The following is a 14,885-nucleotide window of genomic DNA, read 5'->3' as shown; positions in this document are numbered from 1 at the left end:
GCACCAACAAAACTACAATTCAGGGATGTCTATTGGCTTTCGGTTTAGTGTGAGATGAAAATGTAAATAGACTAGCGTTACCTTGAGAAGCTGTCATTTTGATTTTCCTCTTGCAAGATAAAAGACAGTGATTCAGTCTTTTTGGTTTTTTTGTTTGTTTTTCTCTCAAATTGTTCAATGTGCTGAATTCTAGCTACTATTTTTTAGTTATCTTTTCTCTTGTCAGTTTCATCTTCAATATTCAGCTGAAGACTTGATAAGGAATCTTGGTGAGAATGCACAGAGTCACACAGCACAGTTGTCACCTGATTCAGAGAGAGCGGCAGAGCAGAAAATGTCCCAGTACTTGCTGAAGTCCAAACTTATGTTCCAGTATCTCCCAGCTGCAGAGCACCTCTGCTCCAGCCCCAGGGCCATTCAGTGTAGGCCCAGCAATTGCAAGCACTCTGGGGTGTTAAAAGAGGGAATTAAATAAATAAAGATCCTGCGTGTATGTGTGTGTGTGTAAAGATTGATGAATTCAGGCTGAGGCTGGGGCTCTCACACAGCCGTGACCCAGCTCCCCCTCACCTTTGATAGATAGATGGCTTTAGGGGCTTGTGGTGGATCAGAAGTGATCCTTGGTATCTTCCACAGACCGCACAACCTGACTGCAAAGTTTGTCAGCCCAGGTGGCCAGCCGACGCCCCGGTGCATTAAAGCAGCCGAAATGAACATGCACATGATTGAATTTGGCCTAGGAGCAATAGAAGTTGTGCAGATTTGCACAGGCCTGGTGGCCTGGAAAGATGAATTTGAGGTTGATGGAATTGGTCGTAATAAATTGAAATATTTTTTGACTGTGGCAAGAAAGAAGTTACAGTAATTCCATATCAGCGTTCTGTTTTTTTGTTTTTTGTTTTTTTTTTAATAATTTGATAATAATATATTTTAGTTTTTGTAACCATTTTAGTGATTTGTCATGGATTTTATATATGAGGCTACAGCTATCATCCTTCATGTGTACAGTTACCATAGTTACAGGTATTGCTCTTGTCTATTGCAACATTAACAGAGAGGGCACTTTTATAAAGCAGTTTATAACAGACTGTAATGTTTCACTCACACAGTGTGTCACTCTGCTGTGCTGTAACACAACACACAGAGCCGCTCTCTCTCTCTTATTCTCAGTCATTAGTCCTTATAGCAGCTACCTGCTCCCTACACTGAAGTGGTTCCCTCCAGAAGTGCCTGATTATTCAGAGGCTTTTTGCACTGAAATACTCCTCACTGTTTGGATTTAGCTTGAGAGGAGCAGCTAATACATCAGATAGCATTTACACAGTGACCATACCACTAATGTTGTATTATCATTAACTCACCTTTGTTATTTATGAAAATTGAAATACATTTACACTCAACATTCCTGGTTCCCACAGGATGATTCCTTATGACCCTTTGACTTCCAACAACAGGCTGATCTTTCCCTTCATTTCCACTTGTATGCCCTTCAATGTTCCCTCATAGACTAATCTCTGGATGTCCTTAAAATCTGCTCCTGTATTCACTCTCCCAAAAGGATGAATCCTACTGTTTTTGGTCATTCAAAATCTCCTGTTTAGTCTTGCTATCAGGCCAGAAAACTCACTTTGTACAAAAGAAGTATCCAGTTGTGATCAGCAGAATGCCATGAAATTTATCCACACTCCTCCTTCACTCTAGTGCCAACCTTGGGGCAAAATCTGCATTCAAAAATAAAAAAACTCATTGTTGTATTCTTAATGTATTGTTAACTCACCAATTATCCAATACTCCAAAAAAAAAAAAACACCAGGCAAATTGAATAGACTTGTGGGCTCTGTCTCTGTGTGGAATTTTATGGAAGATTTAAGATATCATAAATTATTATATAAATTGTTAGAGGGTAATGAATAATGTTGCCTTTACGTCCTGCCACAACAGCATTACAAGTTCAATCAAAGATTTTACCTAACACAGAGGAAAAGTACGACATGTTGGATTACTCTGTGCCCTGTCTTCCCTCACTCTTCCCTTTTATTTTTGCCAGTTTACCAGAAGCAACACACACAAGACTCACCTTTGAACTCAGAACAGATCAGTGGAGGCTGTTCCTTAGCAAAGTATTGTCACTTGAAGCTTGTTGTGTCAGAGCCCAGGGAGCTAAAACCCTATCCACTCAGGTTCCTCTGAAAGCAGCTGAAAAGCTCAAATTACTACTTTAATCTTTCCTGAGTAAACAACCTCGTCAGCCTCTTGGCCTGCCACTTGTACTGGTGAACCGTGGACAGCAGGAGTCTATACAGTCAGGCAACTGAATGTGGAGGATAGAGATATAGAGCATAAGAGGGAGTTGGGTACTGGCTATTCTATTATTACTCCTATACTTTAATAGATTGATGCACTGTTTTGCCATTAACATGTTTTTATATGAAAGCTCTCAATTTTAATGCGGCTGTACACAGAGTAACAATGCTCAACATATCAGCACATGTTCAGAAGTTTGAACAAAAGCCAGTGGCCAAATTATAGCAAAGCCTCTTCATCCAGCCTCTGCATTTTCAGACACTCCATGTGTGTCACTGAGCTAAAAATCTACTTCACTGTTCTATAATATAATATACACTACATCATATAACCTATTTTGGGAACTAAACTAAATAATGGCAAAAGTACTAACATTAATGATTTTGTGATTATAGAGACTGGTCATTATTAATGAATCTGATACATTTTATGAACACCATTATATTTGGATTATTGCCAGATACCAACACTTAAAGGTCCCATACTGTATAAAAGTAGATGTCCATGTGTTTTTTGATTATAAAGCAGGTCTAGGTTCTATATTAATACTGTGAAAGTATCAAAGCCTCAGTCCACAGAGAAATGCACACAGACTGTATTCAGCAACTGAGCCTTAAACCACCCGTCAGGACTTCTGTAACTTATGTGATGTCACAACAAAGCAGTCACCACTCTCAGCCACACCCCGAGCCCCACCCACCTGGACCCACCATCCAACCTTGCAGGATTTGGTTTATCTGAATGTTACCTGAAACCTGCTATATTATTATTTGATCACTCAGAAAACATTCACCCAATGAGCCTCTCTTCTGATTGGCTGACCAACCTGTTGTTGCTAGAGCTCCAGAGAGAAGCCTGAGAGAGGAGATGTCAAACTACAATGAGATGGTTTTTGGTTCTTAAAACCACAGGGATATCAACCCTTCAAGTAAAACACTGGTTAGTGTAAAGTGTAAAATATGGGATGTTTGAAAATACAATCAATGCAAATACAAATTTCCGTAGTTGTTTTTAATAACAGAAGATATCAGTGAAGGTATCAGTGAATCTTCTGTTATACTTTACTAAAATCAAATAATTGGATTGGGTTGTAAACACATCTTTTTTTTTTTCTTTTTTTTTTCAATAGTCAAAAGAGTGTCCTTTAAAATGTTCATCAAATACTGTTTCCTTCTTACAGATGCTCCACAGCTGCTTCTGCTATAGCATAACTGAGATACAAAAGGACTTGTGGCCTGAGAGATTAGTAGCAGCCATGGTTTTCATATTTTATTGTATGTTCAAATATGCACGCTATTGACGGGTCAAATCTACACCGTACTGTCACAACAGATTCTCTTCACTGGCAAACCCATTCAATAGAAGTAAAGCTGCCTTACTGCATCCTGGTAATATGTAGAACCCTGAGGTACTGTATTTCTATGATTCTTTTTCCGCTCACCCCTTTTATGTTTGTTTCCTTCAAAGAGGATGATGCATCAAAGGAGGCCTGGCACGTTAAGAAATTCCATATGCCGAAGGCTAATAATCAGTGGAAAAGTAACTATCTATATATTTCCCTTTCACAGTGGCAGCAGCAGAGGCACAGTTTACAACTCAAGCTGCAGCAATCAGCTGCTCTCCAACATTTGCCTTTCTGGACAGCTTTTAAATAATTTTTTCTTTCTCAATGTGTGTCTGACAGTGGTGGATTTAGCTATGGGGTCCAAAGGTCTGACATGACTTCCGGAAAGTGGTCTCAGACTGTATATATAATGCTGATATTTTGTATCTTTTGTGATACAATGTGAGTCTTTTGGATTGTCTTATGCCTAATGTTAAAGGAGGTTGTGTGGACCTATTCTCAAGGTTTGATAAATTGTGTATAATGTATATTTAGTTGTGCAATAAATGTACTCAGGGTGTTCGACTCTTCTGGGGCACCTCTGAAATCTTTCAGAGCACCCTGTGGCAGGGTCTTTGCTGACTTCACAAAGTCAGTCCAGAAAACACAGAGATAACTGGCAATGAGGATCGAAAAAGGGCAAACAATTGGTGAGCATGAGATGGCACTTGTGGAGACAAGAGGGTAAAATGGGAAGAGTCTCTTGCAATTAGAAATGTGACCCTAAGGGGACACACAGAACACTGCACTCTCCATCAAATGGCAATTTCCTCAAAGAGGTTGAACAGATAGCACAATTTGATCCAGGCATGAAAAAGCACCCTAATCGTGTCCAAAAAGGGACCTCGCGTCACACCAGCTACCATGACCACCAGTGAGTGACACCAAGCTGGCAAAATCATGCTAGATTACACTCCAGATGTCGGCCACAGTGGAGAGCTGTCAGCTGATTAGAAATCTATCACTTAAGGAGGAGCCCCACATAAACAAACCTTTTCTGGGTTTTTTTTTTGGGGTCCATGGGTGAATCTCAAAACATCAGAGGAGCTAACTGCAGAGGACAGTGAATAGACGCTGGGTCTGGCTGTGGCTGACGCTGCTAAAAGTTCTGTCAATGCCACAGGCTATTTTGACATCTTACACCAACTGTACCTCTCACCTGCACACACCACTGATGACAGGAAAACAGCTTTTCTGTTGTGTGTGCGTAGCAGCTGCGTCACTGAGAGGCTGCAGCTGGCATGTGTGTAAAAAGTTTGCAGGCTCGTCGAATGTTGGATTTCTTTTCATTATAAATGATTTCTGATTTGTTTTTGACAGAAAATGTCACTAAAATGCCACTGTGGCCACATGCAGATGCTTAAATGGTTAAAACATTTTTCATGTCTCTGCGTCGTGCTCAGATTCAGTCAAGACATAGACGACCGCAGTGAAAGGTGTCAGACATGGTTGCCAAAATGAAAACGAAGACATTCTGCAACCACCACGCACACACACTCCACACAAAGGATATTTGTGAGGTGATGACTGTAGAGGCCATCCCACAATAAAACAGGCTGAGGCCACAAAGCAGCGCTTTTCATATGAATCGTTTGATGAGCCTTTGAGTGATGCCCTTGAGAAGGTGGAGGTGTCATTTTACAGTGTCGTTGTTGATGCTGCAACCTCAGCCCCTCCAGGAAAGATTTTCCACATTGGGAAATGTGGGAGAGAAGTTTGAAGTGCTGTCAACCTTCCAAAGTCTCTCAAACGAAGCGTTGACTGAACAATGTGAGGTCTTTTGTGAGACTGGGACCACTCGCACGGATGACAGGGAGCTTGCACAGGAAGTGAAGAACCCGTCTGACCTGCCATTGAAGGCCATGACCCTGCTCCAGCTGCTGAAATTCACACACAAAAGGGGGCTCTCAAAAATGTATAAGAATTTCTGGAATTAGTTTTACTCTTCCAGTGAAGCAGAGAGGAGCTTTTCAAAGCTGAGGCTCATCAAATCCTACCTGAGGTTCGCACTGTCACAGGAACACCTTAGTGACCTTGCATACAATTGCTGGGCAGTTTGGTTACCAAGATGTAATTGTTGACTTTGCATCAAGGAAGGCAAGAAAGCTCAGGGTTTAGATGACAGTTCAATCAGGAGACTCCTTTTGTGTTAATGAATAAACTTTTATTTCCATATGCAAAATGAGAGGAAAAGTGAGCGATGTGAGAGTCTTGGTCCTGCTGATGGGAAGAGGAGAAGCGGAAGATCTGGATGTGATGAGGAGTGATGATGAGCTCGGTGTGCAGGAGGGTGCAGAGGGGAGAAAAGATTTAAAGGTTTGACAGGGACAGCGTGATTGGCTCGTTGAGATCTTGAGATCATGGTGAGATCTGATTGGTTGGCGAACACCTGAAATCAGCTGATTACAAAGAGAGAGGTGAGAGAGGGAGAAAATGAGAGAATTGTGAATGGAAGTGGTTCTGATTGAACTTACACTAAGCTTCATTTGTTCATTTTAGTTTGTGTCTTGTTTGTGTAATAATCAGGTTCTCTTCTTTATAAATGTTTCATCTGGGTATTTGCATGATATTTTTTTGCAATTTAGTTTTATTTGTGTTTTTGTTGCAAATATGATAATAGTGTATAGTTTTTTTGTTTTTTTGTACTGATATACTACAATTTATCTTTGTTTGTCTTTGTCACTTCCTTTGTGTCTTGTTGTGTTTGCATCGTCTTGTTCCACATGTCTGAATAGAAATGACAGTAGGTACAGGACGGTGTTTTTTGTTTGTGTTGTGTGTCTGTATTAGTGTGTGTGTCTGTGTGTGTGGTTGTGGGGCAGAGGCGTCTGAGTAACAAAAGCTGTGTCGCTTCTTCTTCAACACATTTCACTCTGACTACCTTTCCCTCAAGACAACAGTGGTAACAGCGCCTCCACTCCCACTCCTGCTCTCTCTCTTTCTCTTTGTGTGGTTGTGTGTGGTTTTTTTTTTCTGTTAACAGTTCATATCTGCTATTCTGCTTTTATTTCTTTCCCTCCCCCGTATTTGGATTCATCAATTTAAATCCTACCTCACCGCATCCCCTTGCTCCTTCTCCTTAAATGCCAATATCCCTCAACCATCTGCTCTCCTCAGTTTTTTTCCTCTCCAAAGTTGTTCCCCTTGCCCTGCACACAAATGTCTTCCTCTCTTTTCATTTTCTATGCCATTTTATTCTTTGCCCATGAGTTTGAGGATGAAATTTCAGGGACACAGAAAGGGTAGATATTCTGCTGCCAGCCTCTCCTGAGACTCCCCGGCTCCCTCTGCATTCTTCTCCTGACCACCTTGCCTTGTGTGGTCTCCCCAACGTCCTGCCATGTGACTTTGATGGCAGTGCAGGACACAGTACTATCTCACTAATGACTTGCTCACAAACAAGCAGTTGTCTTTAACAAAGACTCAGAGATTAGAGGGGCAGCTCACTTGTGGAGCTAAGAAAAATACTTTGCCCCCAGGTGGGAAACCTGAAGAAATCTGAAAATACCAGCAGTCCAGCTGTTGTACATTTTGTTGTTCTTTGTGAACACATTCCCATTAAAATGGAAGAATTCTATAATGAGGAGTTCTTTGTGTATTTTTCAGAGCTTGGTGGTGCTGTGTAGTGGTTACTAAAGTGTCCTGTGAACTCTTTGTTTCTGCTGAGACAACATTTGTTCTCTCTCTAGTACACAGAAAGAGAAACTTTCTTCTTTGGCACATGGCACTTGCTGTTTTCTTTGGCTCCGTTCACACAGTTGGGAGACTGCTGGTCGAAATGACAGCAGCAGCACATGCAGAGGCTCAGCAGTGCTGCCACAAGAGGACAGGCTGACAAGATAATAATGATTCATCACTTTATCTTTAATGCAGGGTATTTTGGCCAAAACCCTTTCACTGGCTCAAACACTTCATTCAAAGGCTGTGAACCCGTGACGCTGAGCCAGACGAGACTGTGGATGCTGGTGAAGGAGAACTGTGTGCAGTGAAAGACAACGACATAAAGATGATAGGTTGTAGGCTTGACAGGGAGGTCATGACTTACAGCGGAGGGGCTCCAGGAAAAAAAAACAAATGATGAGGTTGGTTAGAAAGAGGCTAGAAAGATGTTAATCTGATACAGATATAGTATCATTAGTTAAGTTAGTTAGTAAGATAGTTCAGCTTTATTTATTCTGGATTTCTTATTCTGATCACGATGTCTTTTGCAAGACAGATCAGTCAATAAGTTAGTAAGGCTCCACACATTAACCACTTCAGGAAACACATTCATTCAGGATACCTCAACCTAAAGCAGACGAGAACGTATGAAATCAGTCATCAGTGGGTTAGTGGAGGCGACTGATGCAAGGAAAAATAAAATGAGCTGATTTAAACTACCTGTAACAAGAACTGCCACCATTACTAAACACAACCAAGTTTTCCGCCTGTGAGGCACTGGCTTTCCGGAACTCAGCCACGTGTGCATATGTGACTCCTAACACACAAGCGTGTGTGTGTTCATATACCTGTGTGCGGCTCTTATGGCTGCACAGACGTGAAGAGTCAGGTAGTTAGTATAATAATGATTTGGTAAAACCATTTATGTGATTATATCTGAGTGATGCTGTAATAACAATAATTCTAATGTATCTCACCTCGTACATGGTCCCATAGATGAATAATAATGTTACACAACAGCATTAGCGTTGTGCTGTGTTTTATTGCTAAACTATGAGGTGCTACTTTGGCTGAAAAGAAAGCTGGAAAACGATGAGCTGGTAACCGTCTCCTTCACAACAATGCAGAACATCAAGTCATAACTGACCGGTGTTATGTGTGTAGAGGTCTGCATGGTTATACTGCAGCCTGTGATTTAATGAAGGCGAACCCAGTGAACAGCCGTGCGTAACAGCACCGCGCTCTGGTGCAGCACTTTTCAGAAGCTGCAGATTTAACAACACATCAGCCCCGCTGCCTTCAGATGCTGCAGGGATTTAATGAACTGACACAGAAGCTTTTCATACAGTATAAAGCAGCTGTGGACAGCAGATACTGTAAAAGTCACACACATTCATTCATACAACAATGCAGACTGATTTACTGACTTCCCTGCTTTAACCACCTTATTTAACTAAATATTTCCTGTGGATGTGCTACAACAATAGATGAACGTTAAATCATTTAAAGTCATAAATCAGTGAATTCAATTAAAGAGTCTTTAACCAAAATTGGCACAGAAAATACAGTTTAATGTGGTTAAAGCAGGAAATGCAGTCATCTGCATTGATCTCTGAATTTATGTAATTGGTGACTGATAATGACAGTCTGTCACAAGGTGGCCATACACATCAGGTTATGGATGTTGACCTATCATGAGCCAATGTGATGATCCAGGCAGACAGGTCCATACTGGAAGTGGTGTTAGCAATGGTGTATGTTCCTCATTTAAAGATCATAGCAAGCAAGTAACTGCTCTTGTCTTCTGGCTTTACTTTCGTGTAGCCATTTAAGTTGAATCAGGGGACGCCCATTCTGACAGGATGTCCCCTACTTCCTATGAGCTGAGCTCCACGTGAACAGTGTCCAAGTGGTACGGCGGATAATTTGTAACAGCATTCTTGCACTGAAATTTTACAAGAATTTACAAGAAGACTCAGAAGAAAGGGATTTCCATCCATTGGAATAATATACACTACATGTGACCACATTCAGATCCTTTACTTCAGTAAAAGTACGAACACAGCAATGTAAAAGTATCCCATGACAGTCATGCATGAAAAATACTTCTTCTGTAAAAGTACATACATATTTGCAGCAAAGTGCAGTTTGTGTTAAAGTACTGCTTTGATCCCTTTGATAGATATAATATTATATATGACATCATTAGATGATTAATCCTGAAGCATCAGGGTGTCAGCAGCATGATACTGTTGTTGCTGCTGGAGGTGGAGCTAGTTTGAACTACTTTATATACAGTTTTACACACAGAGACACCACATAAATCTGAGGGGTCATCAGAGAATTAATGGGAGAAGAAAAGAAGAACAAAACAAAGCTCGGATACACAAATCAGTTTTCAGTTTTTAGACGTTTTCTCTAATCTTTGATTTTTGGTCAGATAATGGATCATTTAAACATTTATTGAAATGTAACCATGTGAGAAGTTGAGAGGGAGAATCATGATTTGGTGGAGCTGTTAACAACTTGTAGAGAGCAGCATCTTTTTTGCTTCGTCAGAAGCCAAAAAGGTTGGAAACCACTGGTTTAACCTTCACCAGTGTGTTGTCTTTTAAAAGCTTGTTATATTATTCATTGTGTAAATCTTCATCTTAAAATAACTAGTGCAGTAGAGAGTACAGCCCCCCCCCCCCCTTGAAATGTAGTGGAGTGGATGTAAAAAGTACCATGAAATGGAAATACTCAGGTGAAGTACCTCAGAATTGTACTTGAGTTAGTTCCTTTCCACCACTGCACATGAATTTGCATCAACAACAAACTGAATGTCCATCTCTGCAGTGCAGCAGACCAGGATTTTGCTGGATCGACCAATCATATTTGTTGTAAGCTGAGAATTTGCTTTCTGAAAGTTCTGTCATAGCAACTAGGTCATTTTCTGGCTTGTTCAACAGCTAGTATCATTTTGTCCCTTAAATCTACAGCAAAGCCTGGTCTGCTTGCTACATTCTTGTTCTTTGCATTCATCTTATCACAAGACTTTGCATGGTAATTACTGCACATCAATTAATTCCAGTAGTTCTGGATCACACATTCAGCATGGGGCATCACACAATCGTACAGCCTTCGCCTCTTTGTCTACTTTTGTAACCTCCAAAATAATGCATGCATGTAGGGTGAGCCACGCATCTGAAACTTGATGCAGTAAAAGTAATCTGTGATCTCGCCTATTGGTGCTGCAAGGCTTCGTAGAACATCTTTTAAAAAACCATTGCCTTGAGAAGTCAAACATTCTGGCTGCAGGCACTGTATTGTGCTTTAATAATTGAATAAAGTTTTGTGCCTAAGAAAGGCCATCCACTTCACTCATTCAACATTTCAGGCCATCGCAAATAAGCAGAGCTAAATAGACAGAACCATACAGGAATGCCAAGCTGCTGTATCATTGCAAACAAATCTTGGCGCTGATTGCCAAAATGGAGGTGCTCTTTTGTTAGGCCTGAGAAATCTGTAGTCTTCATCAAAATGACAACAGTTTAATTGGATCATTTTCTTCTATTAGATAGATAGATAGATAGATAGATAGATAGATAGATAGATAGATAGATAGATAGATAGATAGACTGAAGCTCAGTTTTTGTGTCAGTTTCATTCTCATCATTTATCCTCACCTCATTTCCTGCCAAAGAGCTTGTCACATGTAACAGATTGGATGGTACACACACAGTTCTGGCCTCCCTTTCTCAAAGGTTTGAGTCTGATAAAGGGAATGTGCATGGAAATAGAGTGTTCTGACATTCTAGCTCAGGGGATACGTTGTTAGCAACACTCTCACCAGGCACTTTCCCCTGGAGAAGATGTCTATCACTCGGATGACAGATCCATATTTTGGTCAAAGCCTCAGCTTGACCTGAACTGCATTTCTTCCCACAAAATCACATACATGCAAATAAGTACTTTATCAGCAATTGCACTGTCATCTGGACCAACTGTAGAGTGTGTGCTCATCTTACAACTTGGTTCCTGAAAAGAAGTCTATGTCAACAGCAGCAGACACACTCAGGGCCGCTCTTTATTATTTTAAGGAAATCTTCAGTGACACAATTCAACTTCCTGTCAACTTCCCTGCCCTTTTGTTTTATGCCTCGATTTCGTCAACAGCCATGGGCCAGAGGCAGTACGTGTTTGGGTTGTCTGCCTGTGCATCTGTACATACGCCCCACCCTCGTGAATGCAATATCCCAGAAGCACCTTGGGGGAATTTCTTCTAATTCAACTCAAGGATGAACTGATTAGATTTTGGTGGTCAAAGGTCAAGGTCACAATGACCTCATGGTCTTGTGATACATCGTAGCATATTAGGGAATTTAATAGCATCTGGCATAAACATTCACTTGGACTCAAGAATATCCGTTTGTTTGGGTAGAATCCTTCACCAAGGTGTTTTCATCTGGAAGAACCCATTAAATTCTGGTGCAGATCCAGTGTAATAGACAAATCCAGGATTTTTTTTTTTTTTGTTTTTTTTTATCACTTTCCTTTACAGAGGGCATTTTCCAACATTGTTGCCTTTTTCTCAGGAAATAATATTTGGATCTTGATGTAAAAAATCTGACACATTTATGGTGATGAGATCTATGACATTGCACAGTTTGATGCAGATGTAGGAGTTTTTGGCCTTCATGAAGGTATGCACTCTACTGAGTGCCATTCTACTTGAAATGCTGTATCAGGAGCATATTTATTGCATCTTTGTTGAAGCACACATGGTTGAAGCTCTTCATCCACAACTTATTTATGCTGACTTTGTTTGCGCACATGGCAGTGGAACTGCGAATCATTAGGGTACTTTACCAAAAACGTGATGACCCTGGCAGGGAGACACTTGTTATTCAATGATTTGTGACTTTTGAGGTTAAGAGCATTTAACAAGTGAGCATCATGTATTATATAATGTCTTGTATCATGTATGAAACTCTTCCATTGTGTTGTATATGCAGCACGTGTTGTCAAATTGATGATGTTTTCTGAAATTGTTTGTTTCATGTCTGTTTACATGTGTTTTTCTTAAATGTGTTGAGCTCTCAGGGCCAATGTACATATTTGCCTTATACATATCATGATATCAAAATGACAATAAATGATGATGAACACATGGGGCATGAATCTGTCTGTCTGTCTGTCTGTATGTATGTATGTGTATGGGTCAACCTGCAGAAGGTTTAGCAGCTGCGCAGACTTTAGTCTGAAGTGTTTAAATGGTCTGGAATAGAGGACTGCCCTGCTCATGAGTATTTGTGGAGTTCTGCTGCAAGATGATCAACATTTTCCCTGGTGCTTTTTCATGCGTCTATTTCCAATTCCTGAAATGACAAAGATAAAGCTCAAAAGGAACAATTGTCATCACCCTGAATTGATTTTATTTCAGTCTCTTCCCATAGCTGACATTTCCACAGATTGCAGCTGCTTTGGATTCTCATCTCTGACGCCCATCTCTAAACAAGGTCTTTCTCTTGTCACAGCACTCAGCAGCTTGTATGTAAAAGGGATCAGGCTTACATTGGTTCTTTCAATATCTGCGTTCATATCGGTATCATTGCCACCTGATGCGTTCATACACTCTGCACTTGGTGTGTTTCTTGCAATTCACTTGCCCTCTTGCCTGCACCTCACAGTTCGCTAAGGCACACCATCTTTTTAGTCACACGTTCATGTAGCAGTTTTCATGTATTCACCTTTCAACACATCGCTTCTTAGGTGGCCTGCCTTCTTGTTGGTGTCTGTTAGCACCGTTATTTTTAACAGGAGTCCTCCCCGCTGGCTGGCACTTCACCATGTTGCATCATGTTACCTGTGATTCTCACCTTGACTCCTCTAATCTCAGACTACATGGCTTGAATCATGTGGTGACAAGGAAGCAGTTGTTTGGCAAGGTTCTCACAGCGCTCACACAGGTGTCTGCGCTGCGTGTCTCTGCATCCTTGTGACCCTAACTTTTCTATTGATGAGGATCAAACACAGCAAAACGGTGGCCTTGCTTGACAAGCAGGTGTGTTGCAAGCATCAGGATCCATCACTGGCCTTTGGATGGTCATATCCAGCGGTACATTAATATTCCTCATATCTGAATTAGCCTCATCACACACACCACTCGTTTCCCTGAAAGTTGAGCCACAATTTATTGCAAACTGTGCATCTTTCATTACATCTGGCAACTCTTCAATGAACAGATTGAACCCACTTTTTTTCACATATTTTACCACTTTCTTTATGAATAGTGTTCAACTCTTTGCCTTCAACAAAAAACAGTCAACATCATTTGTCTCTCTGTCATCACTCCAAGTGGTGATACTCCTTACATACAGTAATGGATTGCATTATTGACCACTTTACGCTGAGCTTTACACTACAAGCCACATTCAGCCATTCAGACAGCCATCACAGGTAATTTAAGATTCAGTATCTTGCTTAAGGACACTTTGACACACAGACAACATGTGTCAGAGCTGGAACTGAACCACCGACCTGCTGATTAGAGGACAACCTGCTCTACCTCCCGAGCCACAGCCGCCCCAGTGCCCTGGGCTGTTCAGCCGGTTTGTGTTGACAAGGAGTTAACTTCTCGGGTCTTGAAATTAACACTGAGGTCACCTACTGATCAAAGAAATCCTTGGGAGTAGTGTCATAGAAGAAGGTGTAGTAATGTGTGCAGTGTGCAGGCAGACACAAGCCTCAGTAATTATTTTATTCCCAGCTTTATATGCTGTCATGTTTGTTGTTAATAGCAGAGGCTCGATAAGTTTCATGTGCCACCCAAACATATTAGACACAACATTACTAGACGTGAGGGAGGAGTCTTATAGCTTTATTACAGCTTTTGTCAGTTTTTGTATTTATTTGTTTCTCCATAAATTATGGCGAAGCTGCTGATGCTGCTGCCTGCCATGAAGCTGAGGCGCTACGTACGTACTTTGACGCTGTGCGTCAGCTGACAGCCTTGTCCTCTGAGGATTGCAAGCGTGGCTTTAACTGACACTGCGGTCTCTATTGGCGAGACGTATCCTCTTCCGAGAGAAAGCCAAGCAGAAAAGGAACAAGAGGCGCACAAGTGGAACAGAGTGGAACCTACACACCTGTACGAGTCCTGCTCACGCTCCTCGTCAAGTGATTGGTGCGTCAGTGAGGACCCGTCTCCATAACAACCTTCCCAGCAAAGTGAATCCATTTGCAATTTATTACTGTCACCTACCGACATCTTGGGAGGAGGCTTGAAGTCAATTATGTCTTTTGTTCTTTATGTTGAGAGCTGTATTAAGTGCCTCTGTCAAGCGTGTCAGATTGATACAACAGAAAGTAGCAGGGCTGGCATTTTCTCCCCATTCATGTTCTCATATCTCTGTTGTAGTCCTGGTGCGCTTGCAGGCTTGAGAGACACAAAAAACAGGACGGTATGAAAGTTCTGACAGACGAGTGATAATGAGCGGGGGCTGAACAAAGCACTAATCACCAAGTGTTGTAACAACCTCCGAAAAATGTCAGT

At 41.2% G+C, this 14,885-nt stretch overlaps 1 protein-coding gene across 6 annotated transcripts in view; it reads left to right on the top strand.

Moving 5' to 3' along the window:
- ntm (neurotrimin) overlaps positions 1-14,885 on the top strand; it is a 419,652-nt gene that overhangs the window by 392,263 nt on the left and 12,504 nt on the right. The gene's annotated exons all lie outside the window — the stretch shown is intronic.

Source organism: Trachinotus anak, unplaced genomic scaffold (assembly GCF_046630095.1).
Source record: "Trachinotus anak isolate AG129_WGS33_773 ecotype Australia unplaced genomic scaffold, CSIRO_AGI_Tana_v1 ptg000024l, whole genome shotgun sequence".
Classification (NCBI taxonomy): domain Eukaryota; kingdom Metazoa; phylum Chordata; class Actinopteri; order Carangiformes; family Carangidae; genus Trachinotus; species Trachinotus anak.
The sequence above is the reverse complement of the archived record's forward strand: the minus strand, read 5'-3'. Positions and strand labels throughout refer to the sequence as shown.